Here is a 13,808-nt window from a genome sequence, read left to right as displayed (position 1 = left end):
AATAATCATTGATGGATACTGAAAAAGGGTTTGTGGGTTCCTAATCCTAACAGACTCTTCATACAAGGGGGGCTATCTGCCTAAAAAGACTAACCTAAGGACTGTCCTCCCTAAGCTCAAATGCTCTGTATATACTGTATAATCCAAAAGAGCATCCTGGAATGTTTGTTTGCAGTTACGTACTCTTCAGGAAACAAAAAAGGGCCTGCGTTGCTCATTTTCAGTCAATACCAGGGTGCTGCTTGTTTGTAGCATTAACAGGTAAGTAAAAGTTAGCACCACAGTCACACTAACCTGCTCTAGTATATAATTCCAGATAGAAGCGTTCTAAATATTTCACAAACAGGAGTCTAATATCTTGTATATGTGATCCAGTGAGTGTCTAACAATACCCACTGCTACTAGGAGACCAGCAAAACGAGCAGCTGATCTAGTTGCCAGAAGTTTCTTCAGTTTACATTGAGCGGGCCACTGTGGTAACAAGTAAGCAAAACGATTTGCATACAACAGTATAGGCACTGTGCATAGGAAATACAAAATAGTCTCAAACGTCCAAGTAGTGATGGGATTAACATGTACTCAGTTAAATATATTGGTGAAATTTGCACAAAACATGGACAGTATTGTGCATTTTGTAGTGAATTGGTCAAAGCTGAGATGCTAAAATTGTACAAATATATGATGCAAAATTGTGCAAATGATAATAGTACTTTCAACATCTTTCAAACAACTTATATTCCCTAACCTCTAAGGATTTCATTAATTTATTTTCCAGAATTTAATGTGCAACGGATTATGAAGTTAAAAATGCTATTTTTCCAAAAATAATTTCAGTGTACCCAGGCCAGGTTATCTTTTCATGTATGTATGTATTGCATCATAAACTGACCTTAATAAGGAAAGCATGTATGGAGATCAAGAATCACTGTAGCATGTGATAAACTTGTTGAATGGTGCAGTTTCCAGAATTAAGTCAGTTTCTCTCCACTGTGCTGGCACCTTTAGGGCTCCGCAAATGTGTTCTGAAAATGATTCTGCCCTTTAAAAGCCTAATGGCAGGTTTCATCTGTATTTGGGATATTTCAGTTTTTCGAAGAAATTGTGTAACAAATTAGGGGGTTAATTTTTTTTCCTTTTAACCTCTTATGGAAATTAAAAATTTTGGGGCTTAAGTAACAATTTATTGCAGAAAAATAATTTTTCATTTCCCCGGTCTCATGATAGAACCTTCAAAGATAGGAGGATTTTGCCTCCAAGGACAAGAAACCTATAAAATTTCTTGGACCTCTTCCACTCCCAGTGCGGTTTACTGTCTTTAGGGGTAAGAGATCAATTTATAGCAGTGCTCTGGAATAATTCTTCTCAGATCACCAGATTAACGAGACCTCCAGGCTACCAGGACCTAGTCTACCCATATAAGGGTTCAGCAGCATGAATCTCCTGAAAGGAGCAGCTGAAACTAAGTTTTTTACCCTTTCATATTCCGCTCTGCAAGATGATAGCTTTAAATGCCTGTAGAAAGCATGTTCATATCGGTGTAGTCTAATGGCACTCATTGCTTGGCTGATGGCATTCCATCAGACCTCACTATGGCATATGAGAGGTGAGGGGGTTGGTCCTGGGTTGTGATGTCAAGACCGAAAGCATTGTAACAGGAAGCTTAGGACGCTACTGGGAGCGGGTTCACTTTCTTGGTGCCAGAACAGCTATGTAAGCAGTAACTGAAGGATGGGAGGGTGTGTTTACACGTGTGGCCTTATTTTCAGTCTATCCAATATGTTTGTGGCAGTAGCCAGAGATAAACTGTAGTAGGTGTAAGTCCTCCCTAATTCAGAGGTAGTCAGAACTGAGATTATAGAGGCTCTTGTAGTCCCTTCCACAGTATGGTTTTAACATGATAGAAATACATATACGTAAGGACATGTAATCGAATCTGATTTTTGTCATGTGCATATTCCTGTAAAAGAGGGCCAGGGGCTTTGTTCAAACCTCTTGGTGACAAAGCCCAATGGCAGTTACAGAACCATAATAAATCTCAAACCTCTCAACAAATGTTTGGTGTATTTCAATTTCAAGGTGAAGACGAAAAAAAAAAATCAGCAGTGAGCCTGTTATTCGTACACTGCTACATGACTTTAAATGAGTTAAGAGATACCTACTATCACATCCTCATCCAAACACAGCTTCAAAACTTCCTGGAATTTGCTATAAAAATAGACTCAAATATACTACATATCCACTTTTGGGCTCTGACATTTGGAATATCTATGATTCCAAAACATTAACAAAAATCGTGTCTGAAATCTTGGCTTATATCGGGGGAGAGAAAAATCATATTCATTCCATATCTGGATGATTTTTAATCTCCAGAATCCCTACCTGGACAGAAAGTGATAGTACTTTCCATTCTCCAAACCTTCCTTAGGATGGAAGGTAAATCAAGAGAAATCATCGTTATTTCCAAGAAAGATAAAAAGATTTCTGGAGATTTTACTGGATTCATCAGCAGTGGCATCTTTTCTCCATCCAGATATGGTCAAAATGGTGTCTCAAACAGCTGTTTCCGAGAACACAGGAGTGTCACAGATCAGCTATGTCAGCACTAAGGGTCTTGACGCCCTGCATTCTACCAGTGGCTTGGACTCAAAGCCACACCAGAACACTTCAGATGGACATTCAACATCATACAAACAAAGAAAGCTCTTCTTGCATCTTTAAGATAGTTAAGGTGCAGAAATTAGTTTTACTGACAACACAATAGCAGTTTCTCATGTAAATGGAGTGGTACGAGTTCCCTTCTGTCCATAGCTCAGAGCATTTTTCAGCTGGCAGAGAAAAATTTCCTATGACTGGCAGCATTGCGTCTAAAGGGGCTCAACAATCATGTTTCGGATTTCTTGAGCAGGCAAAGCCTGAATCAGAGAGAGGTGCCTCAACAAGAAGGTATTCAACAAAAACAATTGTTTTTAGGGTAGACTACAGTTAGAATTATTCACAACAAGACCAACAGCAAGGTGCACAGATTCTATTGTAATTTTCAATTGATTGTCAATTCAGCTACTATACCTTTTAAGATTAATATGTCAACATGGGAAGCTTCTGCAGTTTCAGAAGTTTCCTGGGTTTGTCCAATTAGCAGCTGAGGAGGCATGTAAGACCCCTGACTCAGGTTGCCAACTAATTTAGTTGCTCTAGTTTGGCTGTAAACCTGATTGTGTGTTTAGGATTGCTTTACTGATCCTCTGCTTGTTCTCTGGTTATTTGTTTGCCTGCTGATTTCTGCCATTGACGAACCCATTCAGATCTGATCTGACCCGTGACTTTCTCCTGGACATTGCTTTTGTCTCCTGATTCTGCCTCTGGCTTCTTCTCCTGGTTTTGACCCTATTGTCTGGACAATTATTCTCCTGTCTCTGATATGCAAATCAATTGTGGACTCTGGTTTGGTTTTAGTTTGTAAAGCATTTATTACATGTACGGTAACTGGTGAGAATTGAGACTGTCAGAAGTCCATCACCAAACGAAGAAATTTTGTCCGGCAGCTCTCCGATAATATAAAATATAACTTTTAATCAAACAACATCCTAAAATGACAAAAAATTGACCTAGACTATGAAAATAAACCCCCCAAGAAGTTCATCATGCCTTGTGAATAGCGCTGGTGAAGGTGTCTGGGGATCTGACTATGGCTCGCAGTGCTGTCTTGATTTTTAAATAGCTTGTTCTACTGCTCACTGTTGTTGAGTAAATCAGAATCCAAGTTATTCTTATAGGTCCATTTTTGCCAAGGAGGGCATCGTTTGCATGGCTTCAAAAACTGTCCAGATCCATGGTTCTTCCAGATTAGGAAGACATTTTGTTTCAGGGTCCAATTTACCATCCACAAATAAAAAGTTTATACCTCTTAGACAAGATACTGAGATCTTTCCTAAGGGAGAGGAGCCTTCCAGAATAATATTTACACTGCTAAAAATCAGGAAGACAGTAACTACAAGGATCTACTTGAGGACATGGAATGCCTTCCTAAAATTTCTAATTATTAGAGATGGCTGTAGTAAACCGCGTGAACATGCGATTTATTTCAAGGGGTTTGTTTGAATCAATGGAAATGCAGGTGAAACATATATCTGAAAACAGTATTTTTAGTGGTAATAACTTTGACTCTTAGCGTAGGGGAAATTCATTCTTTGTCCTCCTCCCATCCATATGCTAAAGTACTAGATAACAGAATAATTTTTAGACCTGATTCTACTTTTTTTCAGAAAGTCGGAAGTTATTTCCCAATTTTATTGAACACTAGAAATTATACTCCATTCTGTAATAATCGCAAGAATGAGAGAGAATTTTGATTGCCTTGGTGTTCGAATGTGCACAATTACATATCTAGAACACACTATAGATCGGAGAGAATCTAGAGGCCTCTTTTTCAGATTTACAGGGAAAGGTAAGGGCTCCCCAGCTAGTAAAGTCACTGTGGCTAGATGGATTAGGCAGGCTATCTCTCTTGCTGATAAATTAGAGATAATCCTCCTTTACAGCTAAAAGTTAATTCTAAAGTTGGGGCCACACGGTGGCTCAGTGGTTAGCACTGCATCCTTGCTAGCACTGAAGTCCTGGTGTTCAAATCCCGCCAAGGGCAAAAAAAACATCTGCAAGGAGTTTGTATGTTCTCCCCTTGTTTGTGTGGATCTCCATCCCATATTCCAAAAAAGACATACTGATAGGGAAAAATGTACATTGTGTGCTCTATGTAGGGCTCACAATTTACATTAAAAAAAAAAGTTAATTCCAAAGTCAAATCTATTGGACTGAGATGAGGCATGTGTCTGTCAAGCAGATTTGCAAGGCTGTCATGGTCCTCTACATCAATGTTTCTCAGACACTATCAGTTGGATCTCTGATCTTTCAGCCATAACGGTCTCCAGGCTGTCTTTTTTTTTTTTTTTTTTTTTTTTTGTCTCTGTAATCTCTCTGTGGGTGCAGTCTTGGGAAAGAGGGTAAATGAAGATTACACTTACTAGTAATTGGATTTTCTCAAGTTCATGAAGTTTTATAGGTTTCTTGTCCTTGGACATAGATTCTCTTCTCTGGGTGCGGTAAAAGAATTGAGGAAATAGAATTACCAGTAAAGCCCGGTTCACATCTGTGTTCTGGATTCGGTTTGGGAAGTCCGCTTGGGGACCCCCAAATGAAAACCTATATGCATTAAAAAAAGCGGTTACCTAGCGAAAACACACGGACTCCATAGACTATAATGAGGGCCATATTGTTTCTGCATGAAACACTTGCTGCAGTCAAGTTTCCTACAATCAGCACTTTTCTCTCCACATGTTTCGTTCAGAAACCACATTGTCCCCATTATAGTCTATGGGGTCCGTGTGTTTTCCCAGGTAACCGCTTTTCTATGCATATAGTTTTCTGTTTGGGAATCCCTAAGCGGACTCCCTGAACGGAATCCCAAATGCAGATGTGGGCGTAAGTGTTGATCTTTATTTTTGCCCAAAAGCCCTCTATGATGGCACCATGGGAGGTTGAATCTCAATTTGTCTTTAAAGAAGACCTTTCTTGTCCTCTTGCACATGCAGTTGTATATACTGCTAAAAAATCAACAGTTTGCTGAATTCAGTGTACTGTCAACTTTCCCGTTACGTGCCCCCGGGCTGGAGATATCAGTGTCGTTAGACGAGTACTTGGGGAAGGGGGGGGGGCGTTCCTCAGCTCAGCGCCATTCTTGGGTGGTAAGCATCGCCCCATCTGACCATACAGGACACAGACGGGTACAGTCAGGGGAGGCGTTCCTCACAACACAAGTAAACTGTCAGGAAAGTCTTTCTGACAGTGGGCACTGTACGCAGGCCTCAGTCGTTTTCATGAAGCTCCCTGGCTTTCGATGTCCTGTGCTCATTCTTCTGCATGGCCAGAACATGTGTCAACATCGCTTCTAGTCTGGCGTCTGATGCACTTCTGGTCCGCAAAAGTGCCAAATGGAGGGAAATTTGAAGCATCCTCCTCCCTCTCCTGGATGATGCAGGCAGACAGAAACATTCCTATTGGTAGAATGCAGTCATGAGCACAGTCATAAGTGTCAAGTTTAAAAAGCCTCCCAGGGGGCGTGGCCTGTCTATCAATGGTGTGAGACACACATCTTGATAGCCCCAGTCCTGGACACCTGCATTTGGACCTGCAGCCTGCTGTTTTTGCTCCATGGGAAGAAGACCATGAAAAAAGGTGTCTCCTGGACACCCCATCGCCTCTCAAACATTCCTCCCCCTCCTCCATAGAGGAGTTTATGGCCGTATTGCTGCTTCAACCTTTATGGTTTGGCATGACTGCCACTGCAGCTTCTACAGTCTAGCAGAGGAGCAGGTCCCCTCTCAGATATACCTTCTCTGTTGGAGCACTCCTACTTGGTCTTTGCCTTATCCCGCCATGGTTATCCCACAGCCAAGGACTCACTAGAGGCTCTGGAGTGTGAGCGCTCAGGTGTCATGACACCAGCTCCTCCATGTGGATTCCTGCCATTCTCTCCTGCTTCATCCCCCAAAAAGGGTAGATGAACTTTTACCTGCAGACTCTCCTGCTGTCTTTGGGGGCCAGCAAAGTGACACCCTCCCTTAAGGGTTAGGCCTCCACTGCTTTTACCTTGTCCACTATGGTCTTTCTTTATAGCTCAATTGCCTACAAAGCAGGACTTTAAGTTATTAATCTCTAAAGTTACTGAAATGTGCAGGGTGGAGATTTCAGCAGTCAGGAGGGATCTACAATGCATCGAGTTAAGACTTGAGAAGATGACCAGAAGGTCACTAGAGCCTATGTTTCCCAGCTTCATCTTGCCCACTCTCAAGCCCTGAGGGACATACAGTGACATATATAACTGGGGCCGACACAGCAATATTTAGTATTATTGCTCATGGCATTTTGCGATTGCTCCCTGGCAGAAGACATAGTCCTGCTCATGATTTGTCTTTTAACAGTTGTGGTTTCCCTTGTTCTTGTCATCTGTGTCTTTTCCTTCCCTATTTTCCACACCACTTTCCCATTAGGTGGCCCCTCTGCTCGCTGTGGGTAAAATTGCTGTTATATGTGCTGTTCTTACTAACCTCAGTTCCTCATAGTTAGGTGTCTCAACCTGAACGTTAAGGGCCTGGGCTCTTAACACCAAATGCTTCTTAGCCCTGCAAGAACACTATAACCATGCTAGCACATTTAATTTTGCCAAACACTATTTCCCAGTGTCCCTTCTGCGTTTCCATAAAGCACTTCCCAGATTTTATTGTTCTTTCATCGTTTTTTGGGCCACCTCCACGGTCACCTTAACACAGGCTGACTCCTTGGCAGTGATTTTAACATGGTCTTCTCTGAGCATGCAGACAGACTGTCTCTATCAGATGGGCCCTCCTTGTGCGTGTGTGACCTCACCTCGCAAAGGAATTCTGACATCTAATCCACTCCCATGCCCTTTTTGACATATGGCGCATCAATAATCCTATAAGTCTGTCATTCACTTTTTTTTTTTCTCCATACCCCCATAATACCCATACCAGAATTGATTATTCCTTTGGTAATGCCCTGGCCCTCCGCCTTCTTACAGGTTCGTAGATTGAGACTATCTCCTGGTCCGACCACGCCCTTGTTGTAGTTACTTTGTCCTTAGACCCAATCATGGCTTATCATTGCCATTGGTGCCTGAATGAATGCCTTATCGATGATCCGCAATGACCTTGCTATTTCAATGATAACCAGGATTCTACCCTTGATCGCAACTCTATGGGAAGCGCATAAGACAGTAATGCATGGTCACTTTATCGCCTTACAACTAAACTTAAAAAGAATAGGCAGCCTAGGAACCAAGAGCTTACAAATCGCATTAGTACCATGTCCTCTCGCCTGATGATGCACCCTTCCCTCTCGCCTCCGTCAACTTAGTAGCTGCCCAAGCAGACTTGTGTGACCTATTCACTCATCGCACCCAACGTTTGCTGTTATACACACGTCAATGTTAATATGAAAGGGGCAATAAAGCTCACACCCTGCTTGCCAGAAGTCTGAGATACCCCTTATCTATTCCATATGCAGTCTGGGATTCCACAGATCACCTGCAACACCATCCTGATGAGATTGCGAAAATCTTACTCTAAACTTTATAACACCTGTCCCATCTGCCAAATCACCTGCAGATCCCCCAACCCTGCTATCAGATTACCTGCTGTCAGATTACTGTCACTTACTGAGACCTCATCAGGAGCATGCTCAGACGTTGTAGTGAGGTCATACAGGCACATGGAGGCTAGCTACACACACTACTGAGCCTCATTTTGATATGTTTTAAGGACATCACATCAAAGGTGGATCAGTCTGTAGTGTGTTTTTCCACTTTAATTTTGGGGGTGACTCCAACAACACACTCATTATCTGACATCCCAGTGAGCTACTGACATGCTGGAACCATCACGGGCATGGCCAGCCTGAGAGCTGCCGGAGCAGATGGACCATTGATGCCAGCAACACACTCGTTATATGGTGGCCCAACGAGCCGCTGAGATGCCGCAACAATCACAGGCACGGTGCAAGGAACAAGTTCAGCCACAGGCTGGCAAAATGCTGGAATAGGCGGATCATTGATGGGAGCAATTTGCTGAATATAGGCGGATGATCAATGCCAACAACACGCTGACGAAATTGCGGGCAGAGGCTAGTAAACACTAAATTAACTAATGATACATACATAAAAAAAGTAAATTTTCCATGTTCATGAAAATGCGTAGGGATAAATTCAGGATGAGTGGCAATATCCTGAGAAGCATCTTTCTCTCTCTCCCATGATAAAAGAGAGGTTCCCTATGGAAGAGGCAAACGTTAAAGGCTGTACAGAACTGCCGAAGATTGACATACAGATGGGCAAAAAGACAACACTTAACTTCGAGGATTCCTTGTAGCTTGAAGACTAACAAGGTGTCTATAAGAGATAGTAAAAGTCCTGGAGTCAGTGACCTCTTGTATTCAGGCAGTTCCTTGGGCTCAAACTCATTCAATAGATCTTCAGTCCATCAATCCTGTTAAAATTATATAAGAATCCTCTGTCTATAGACAAAAAAAAAAAATCAGGGTGGGGAGATCTCTTCAGTTGTGAAAATAGATTTCCAACCTAGAACGGGCATCCCTTGGAAACCTTTTCCTTAGTACATATGACTTTGGTTGAAAAGCAGTCCTTCCTCAAATAAAAAAAAAAGCCCTCCAGGGTATATGGGCTCTGTCCCTTTACAATTGTTCCTCAAACTTTCTGGAATTAAGGGCAGTGTAACCACTGATAAGGGATACTCGTGTAGGTATTTTTGGACAATGTGACTGCAGACTATTGGAGCAAACTATTTGAGCAGCATACAAGAACACTACTATCTGAGCTGTAGACAGTTAAATCCAATAAAGTGAAGCCTGCCCATGGAGGAATTCCATCAGATTTCCTAAGTTTGTAGGACTTCACAAATAGATTTATTTGCCAACCAGCAAAATACAAAAAGTCTGCAATTCTTCTCTGTCAATCCAAGAAAATCTTGCTTTGGGGCAGATGTCTTATCCCACAACTGTGTGTTCCATTCCTCTTGTAACAATAGTTCTCTAAAAAAAACAAATTCAATTTAATAGGTCCTATACTTCTGCCAATGCTGACATTTCTTATACATCAGGGTTCCATATTCCACTCAGATCCTCAAAAACTTTGATTAGCTGCCTGGTGTCAGAAATTCACATCTTAAAAGTTTCAGGCAGGTAGGAAAAAGGTCACTTCATTTTGTCAGTATCTCTCTAATAGGAAGAAATATTTTTTTAATAGTTTACATGTTAGAAGAACCATCTTATCTTGAGGCTACCGTAGCTTGGAGAAAGGATGAAAATATTTTTATTTGGTACTTTCAGGAACCAAAAGCAAGATAGTGTCTAAAAAAAAGCACTCTAGAACTGTATTAAGAAGGCTATTTGAAAGGCCTGTTTCTGTCAGAATTTATCTTCTCCCTAGCATATCAGTCTCATAGGTAGAGAAAGTGGAAGCCTTATTAAATCAGATTTGTAGAGCTGCTACCTGGTCTTTGGTCCATAGGTTGGACCTCACTTGGCAAACCTTTCTTTTAAAAGGAAGGTCCTCCAGGTGATAGTCCCTCTCAAAAGTAATTTGGTACTTCTCCTGTGTTGCTGTCAAGCAGGGCTTTTTGGGAAAATGGAATTAGTAATTACTGGTCGTTCAGTTTCTGTGATAGTCCTTGATGACAGCACCCCGATTTCCCTTCTTTTCTAGTTTAGACCATGTTTTGGTTTATATAATACTAATAGTGGTCATTTTAAATACACTGAAGAGGGAGGTGGGGAGAGGCTATATCATGTATGGACCATCCTGGCATGTGACATGTGTGGCTGTCAGGAGTCAACTAATTAAACTCACTCAGTCTTGCACTGCCCTTCATTCAGACTGAAAATTGACACACCCCAACACAGTTCATGCAACCCCAAATACACCAACAACAACTTGACAGGCTCATTGGAAGCCTCATTCACATACCTCTTCACACTTCAACAGTTAGACTCAAACACACTTCAAAAACGATTATGGGTTCATAAAGCATAACAAAATCCCATTAAGTTTAATCAAAGGGTTCAGTACTGATAAATAAAAGACAAATGAAGAAAATGACAAACAAACAACAGTTTTAAAAACAAAAGGAAAAACACAAATTAATCTGATACTTACTGTCACTTTTGTTCCATGGAGTTTGGAGAACTGTTTTGATGGAATGGACAAACCCAGCTTCCTTGTTGCTCCAAAAGATGTGAACCAAATGGTACGGTAAAAACCAATATATTGTGGCTTATGCTTAGCAAAGCCTCCCTGCCAAGGTGCCCCCCTCTTACCCCTTGAGGTGGGGGATGAACAACCACCCAAAATAATAAGCTCCATTGTAGTTCGTACCCCAAAATTCAAACAATAAATAAACCACAAATAAAGAGAAAAAGAAGTACTCACCATAGACAAAAATAGACATAGACACAAGCACACAATATGAATAATCAAAAATTAGGCTAATTTACAGATGAAAAAATGTGTAATAAAAGAGTGCAGAAACACACAGTGTGTGCACATAAAAGAGAGTCCAAAAAAGACTTTTTCATCCAAGCCTATATTAAATAGCACAATTGTAGTGCAAAAGACTAATAAACATGAGCTGTATATATACCCAATAGAGCCTACCTCACATGGGAAAAGGATCCAAGTTAATAAAATACGCAACCTTGTAACAAATAGTAATAGCCCATAGCCCATAGATCGCCAATTGTGTCTATGCCAGGGCCCCGGGGAGGGCGGCATTTTTGTTGACCTAAGCCAGTCCAGGACAAGCTGTTTTGCGGCCGCAAAATCACTGCCGCAAAATAACGCGGCGTATACGATCCGAACTCCCATTGAAATGAATGGGAGCATTTTGAGCGCGTCATCTGCCGGCACGTGTATACGTGCCAGATTGCGCTCCACTTTCCTCCATGTGAACTTACCCTAACTGTTCTGTATCCCTGTTTTCCACCGTACATGGAAAGCTGGACTCCTGTCCCTGCAGTGTATAGCTCTGAGAAGAGCTGTTGTTGTTCTTCGGTTTTTCCCTGCCTATCTCAAGCTAATGCCTATCTAGCCCTGAGCAGATATGTCTCTCTCTCTATTTCTCACCGCGAAATGACACGAATATGGCTGTGGACGTTCTTATGAAAGGGAGGTCACATGTTTTCGGCAGCCAATGGGTTTTATCAATTTTTTTCACTGTCTCCGTTGTCGTAGTTCCTGTCCCACCTCCCCTGCACAGTTATTGGTGCAAAAAACGCGCCAGGGAAGGAGGGAGGGGATACGAATTTTTACTGTGTATGCCACATGGTATTCGATTGGAAACGAATACCTCAAATGGCCTGATATTCGATCAAATACCTATTCGATCGAACGGTGTTCGCTCATCTTTAGTTATGACATTAATAAATATTGTAATTTTATAAGAATTTTTGTCTATGGTGTGTACTACCTTTTCTCTTTTTTGTGGTTTCTTCACCTTGTAGAGTTGTCTCTCTGAGGTTAAGTCTGGTCAAGACTTTCCCCCACCACATGCCTCATCAGTTTGGTTAACTACAAGTCATAAAAGATGTCAGATTTGAAAAATGGGTGCGTGTCCTTAGAAAATTTTAAGTCCTGAGGGAGTTAAATTTTGAAAATTCTCAATTTTTTTAAACTTCTGTGAAGATTCTAATTTTATAAGAAATAAAATCAAACTGCACAACCAAAATTAATAAATAAATACATTATAAAGTTATATATATATATATATATATATATATATATATATATATATATTAAATGACACATGAGGTATGAAAAATAAGAGTTAATCCTTAAAGGGGTTATCTGAGATAACTGATGATCTATTGTTAGTATAGGTCAGAAATATTAGTGAGGGTCTGACAACCAGGATTTCCACCGATCAGCTATTTCGAAAGACTATAGGTGAGCACTGCAACATACTGAATGTCAAATATTATATAAACATATCATTATCTAGCAGCCTGATGAAAGAATCTAAGTTTTTGCTACCTCCTGGAGACACCAATATACCGTATTTTTCGGACTATAAGACGCACCCAGGTTTTAGAGGAGAAAAATAGGGAAAAAAAATTTTCAGGCAAAAAATGGTAAAATATTTAATATATGGGAGTTGTAGTTTTGGAACAGCTGCAAGGCCACATTGACAGGTGACCCTGCAGCTGTACGGGGATGTATAGGGCGTTTTTTTTGTGGGGCCAGGTGTAGACCAGGCATTTTCAGACACAGGGATACCTAATGTATATGTTTCACAGTAATGTTATACTTTTATATGTATTCTAGGGAAAGGAGGTGAACTTTTATTTATTTTATTTTTTATTATATTTTTTTAAGTGGTTTGTTTTTTGTTTTTTTTACTATTTTAATATCCCCCGCCTAGGGGGCTTGAACCTGCAATCATTTGATTGCAAGTCCCATAGACGGCAATACACTTGTATTGCCGTCTATGGGAGATTCTATACGTTACTATCGCGGAGGGTCATAGACCAGCCGCGATAGTAATATATATCTATGACAGGCCTCGGAGCCTTCATTAGGCTCCCGGCTGTCATCGGAACAGGCCGGCTCCTGCGGCCTCGCCGTGCAGGAGCCGGCCTGCATCACTAAAGGTATGAGGCCGGGGGGGGGGGGGCTAACTAACTGTCGGGACCTGCGGAGGAGCAGTGGGTTTGCAGCATGGCCGTGCTACTGCCACCGCTGATTTTCTTCAGCGGCAGTAGAGCGGCAATCCGCAGGCCCCGGCAGCTAAGACAGTCCCCGGCATCAGCTGTAATAGACCGGCGGATGCCGGGGAGTGTCTTAGCTGCCGGGGCCTGCAGTATTGTCACACTCCTGCCGCTGAAGAAAACCAGCGGTGACAGTAGCGCGGCAATCTGCAGGCCCCGGCAGCTAAGACACTCCCCGGCATCCGCCGGTCTATTACAGCAGATGCCGGGGACTGTCTTAGCTGCCGGGGCCTGCGGATTGCCGCGCTACTGCCGCTGAAGAAAACCAGCGGTGGCAGTAGCGTGGCCATGCTGCAAACCCACATTCAGACTATAAGACGCACCCTCATTTTCCTCCGAAATTTGGGGGAAAAAAAGTGCGTCTTATAGTCCGAAAAATACGGTAGCTAATAGAGATGAGCGAGTACTGTTCAGATCAGCCGATCTGAACAGCACGCTCCATAGAAATTAATGGATACACCTGG

This window comes from Leptodactylus fuscus, chromosome 1 (assembly GCF_031893055.1).
Source record: "Leptodactylus fuscus isolate aLepFus1 chromosome 1, aLepFus1.hap2, whole genome shotgun sequence".
Classification (NCBI taxonomy): Eukaryota; Metazoa; Chordata; class Amphibia; order Anura; family Leptodactylidae; genus Leptodactylus; species Leptodactylus fuscus.
This window is presented reverse-complemented; position numbering follows the sequence as displayed.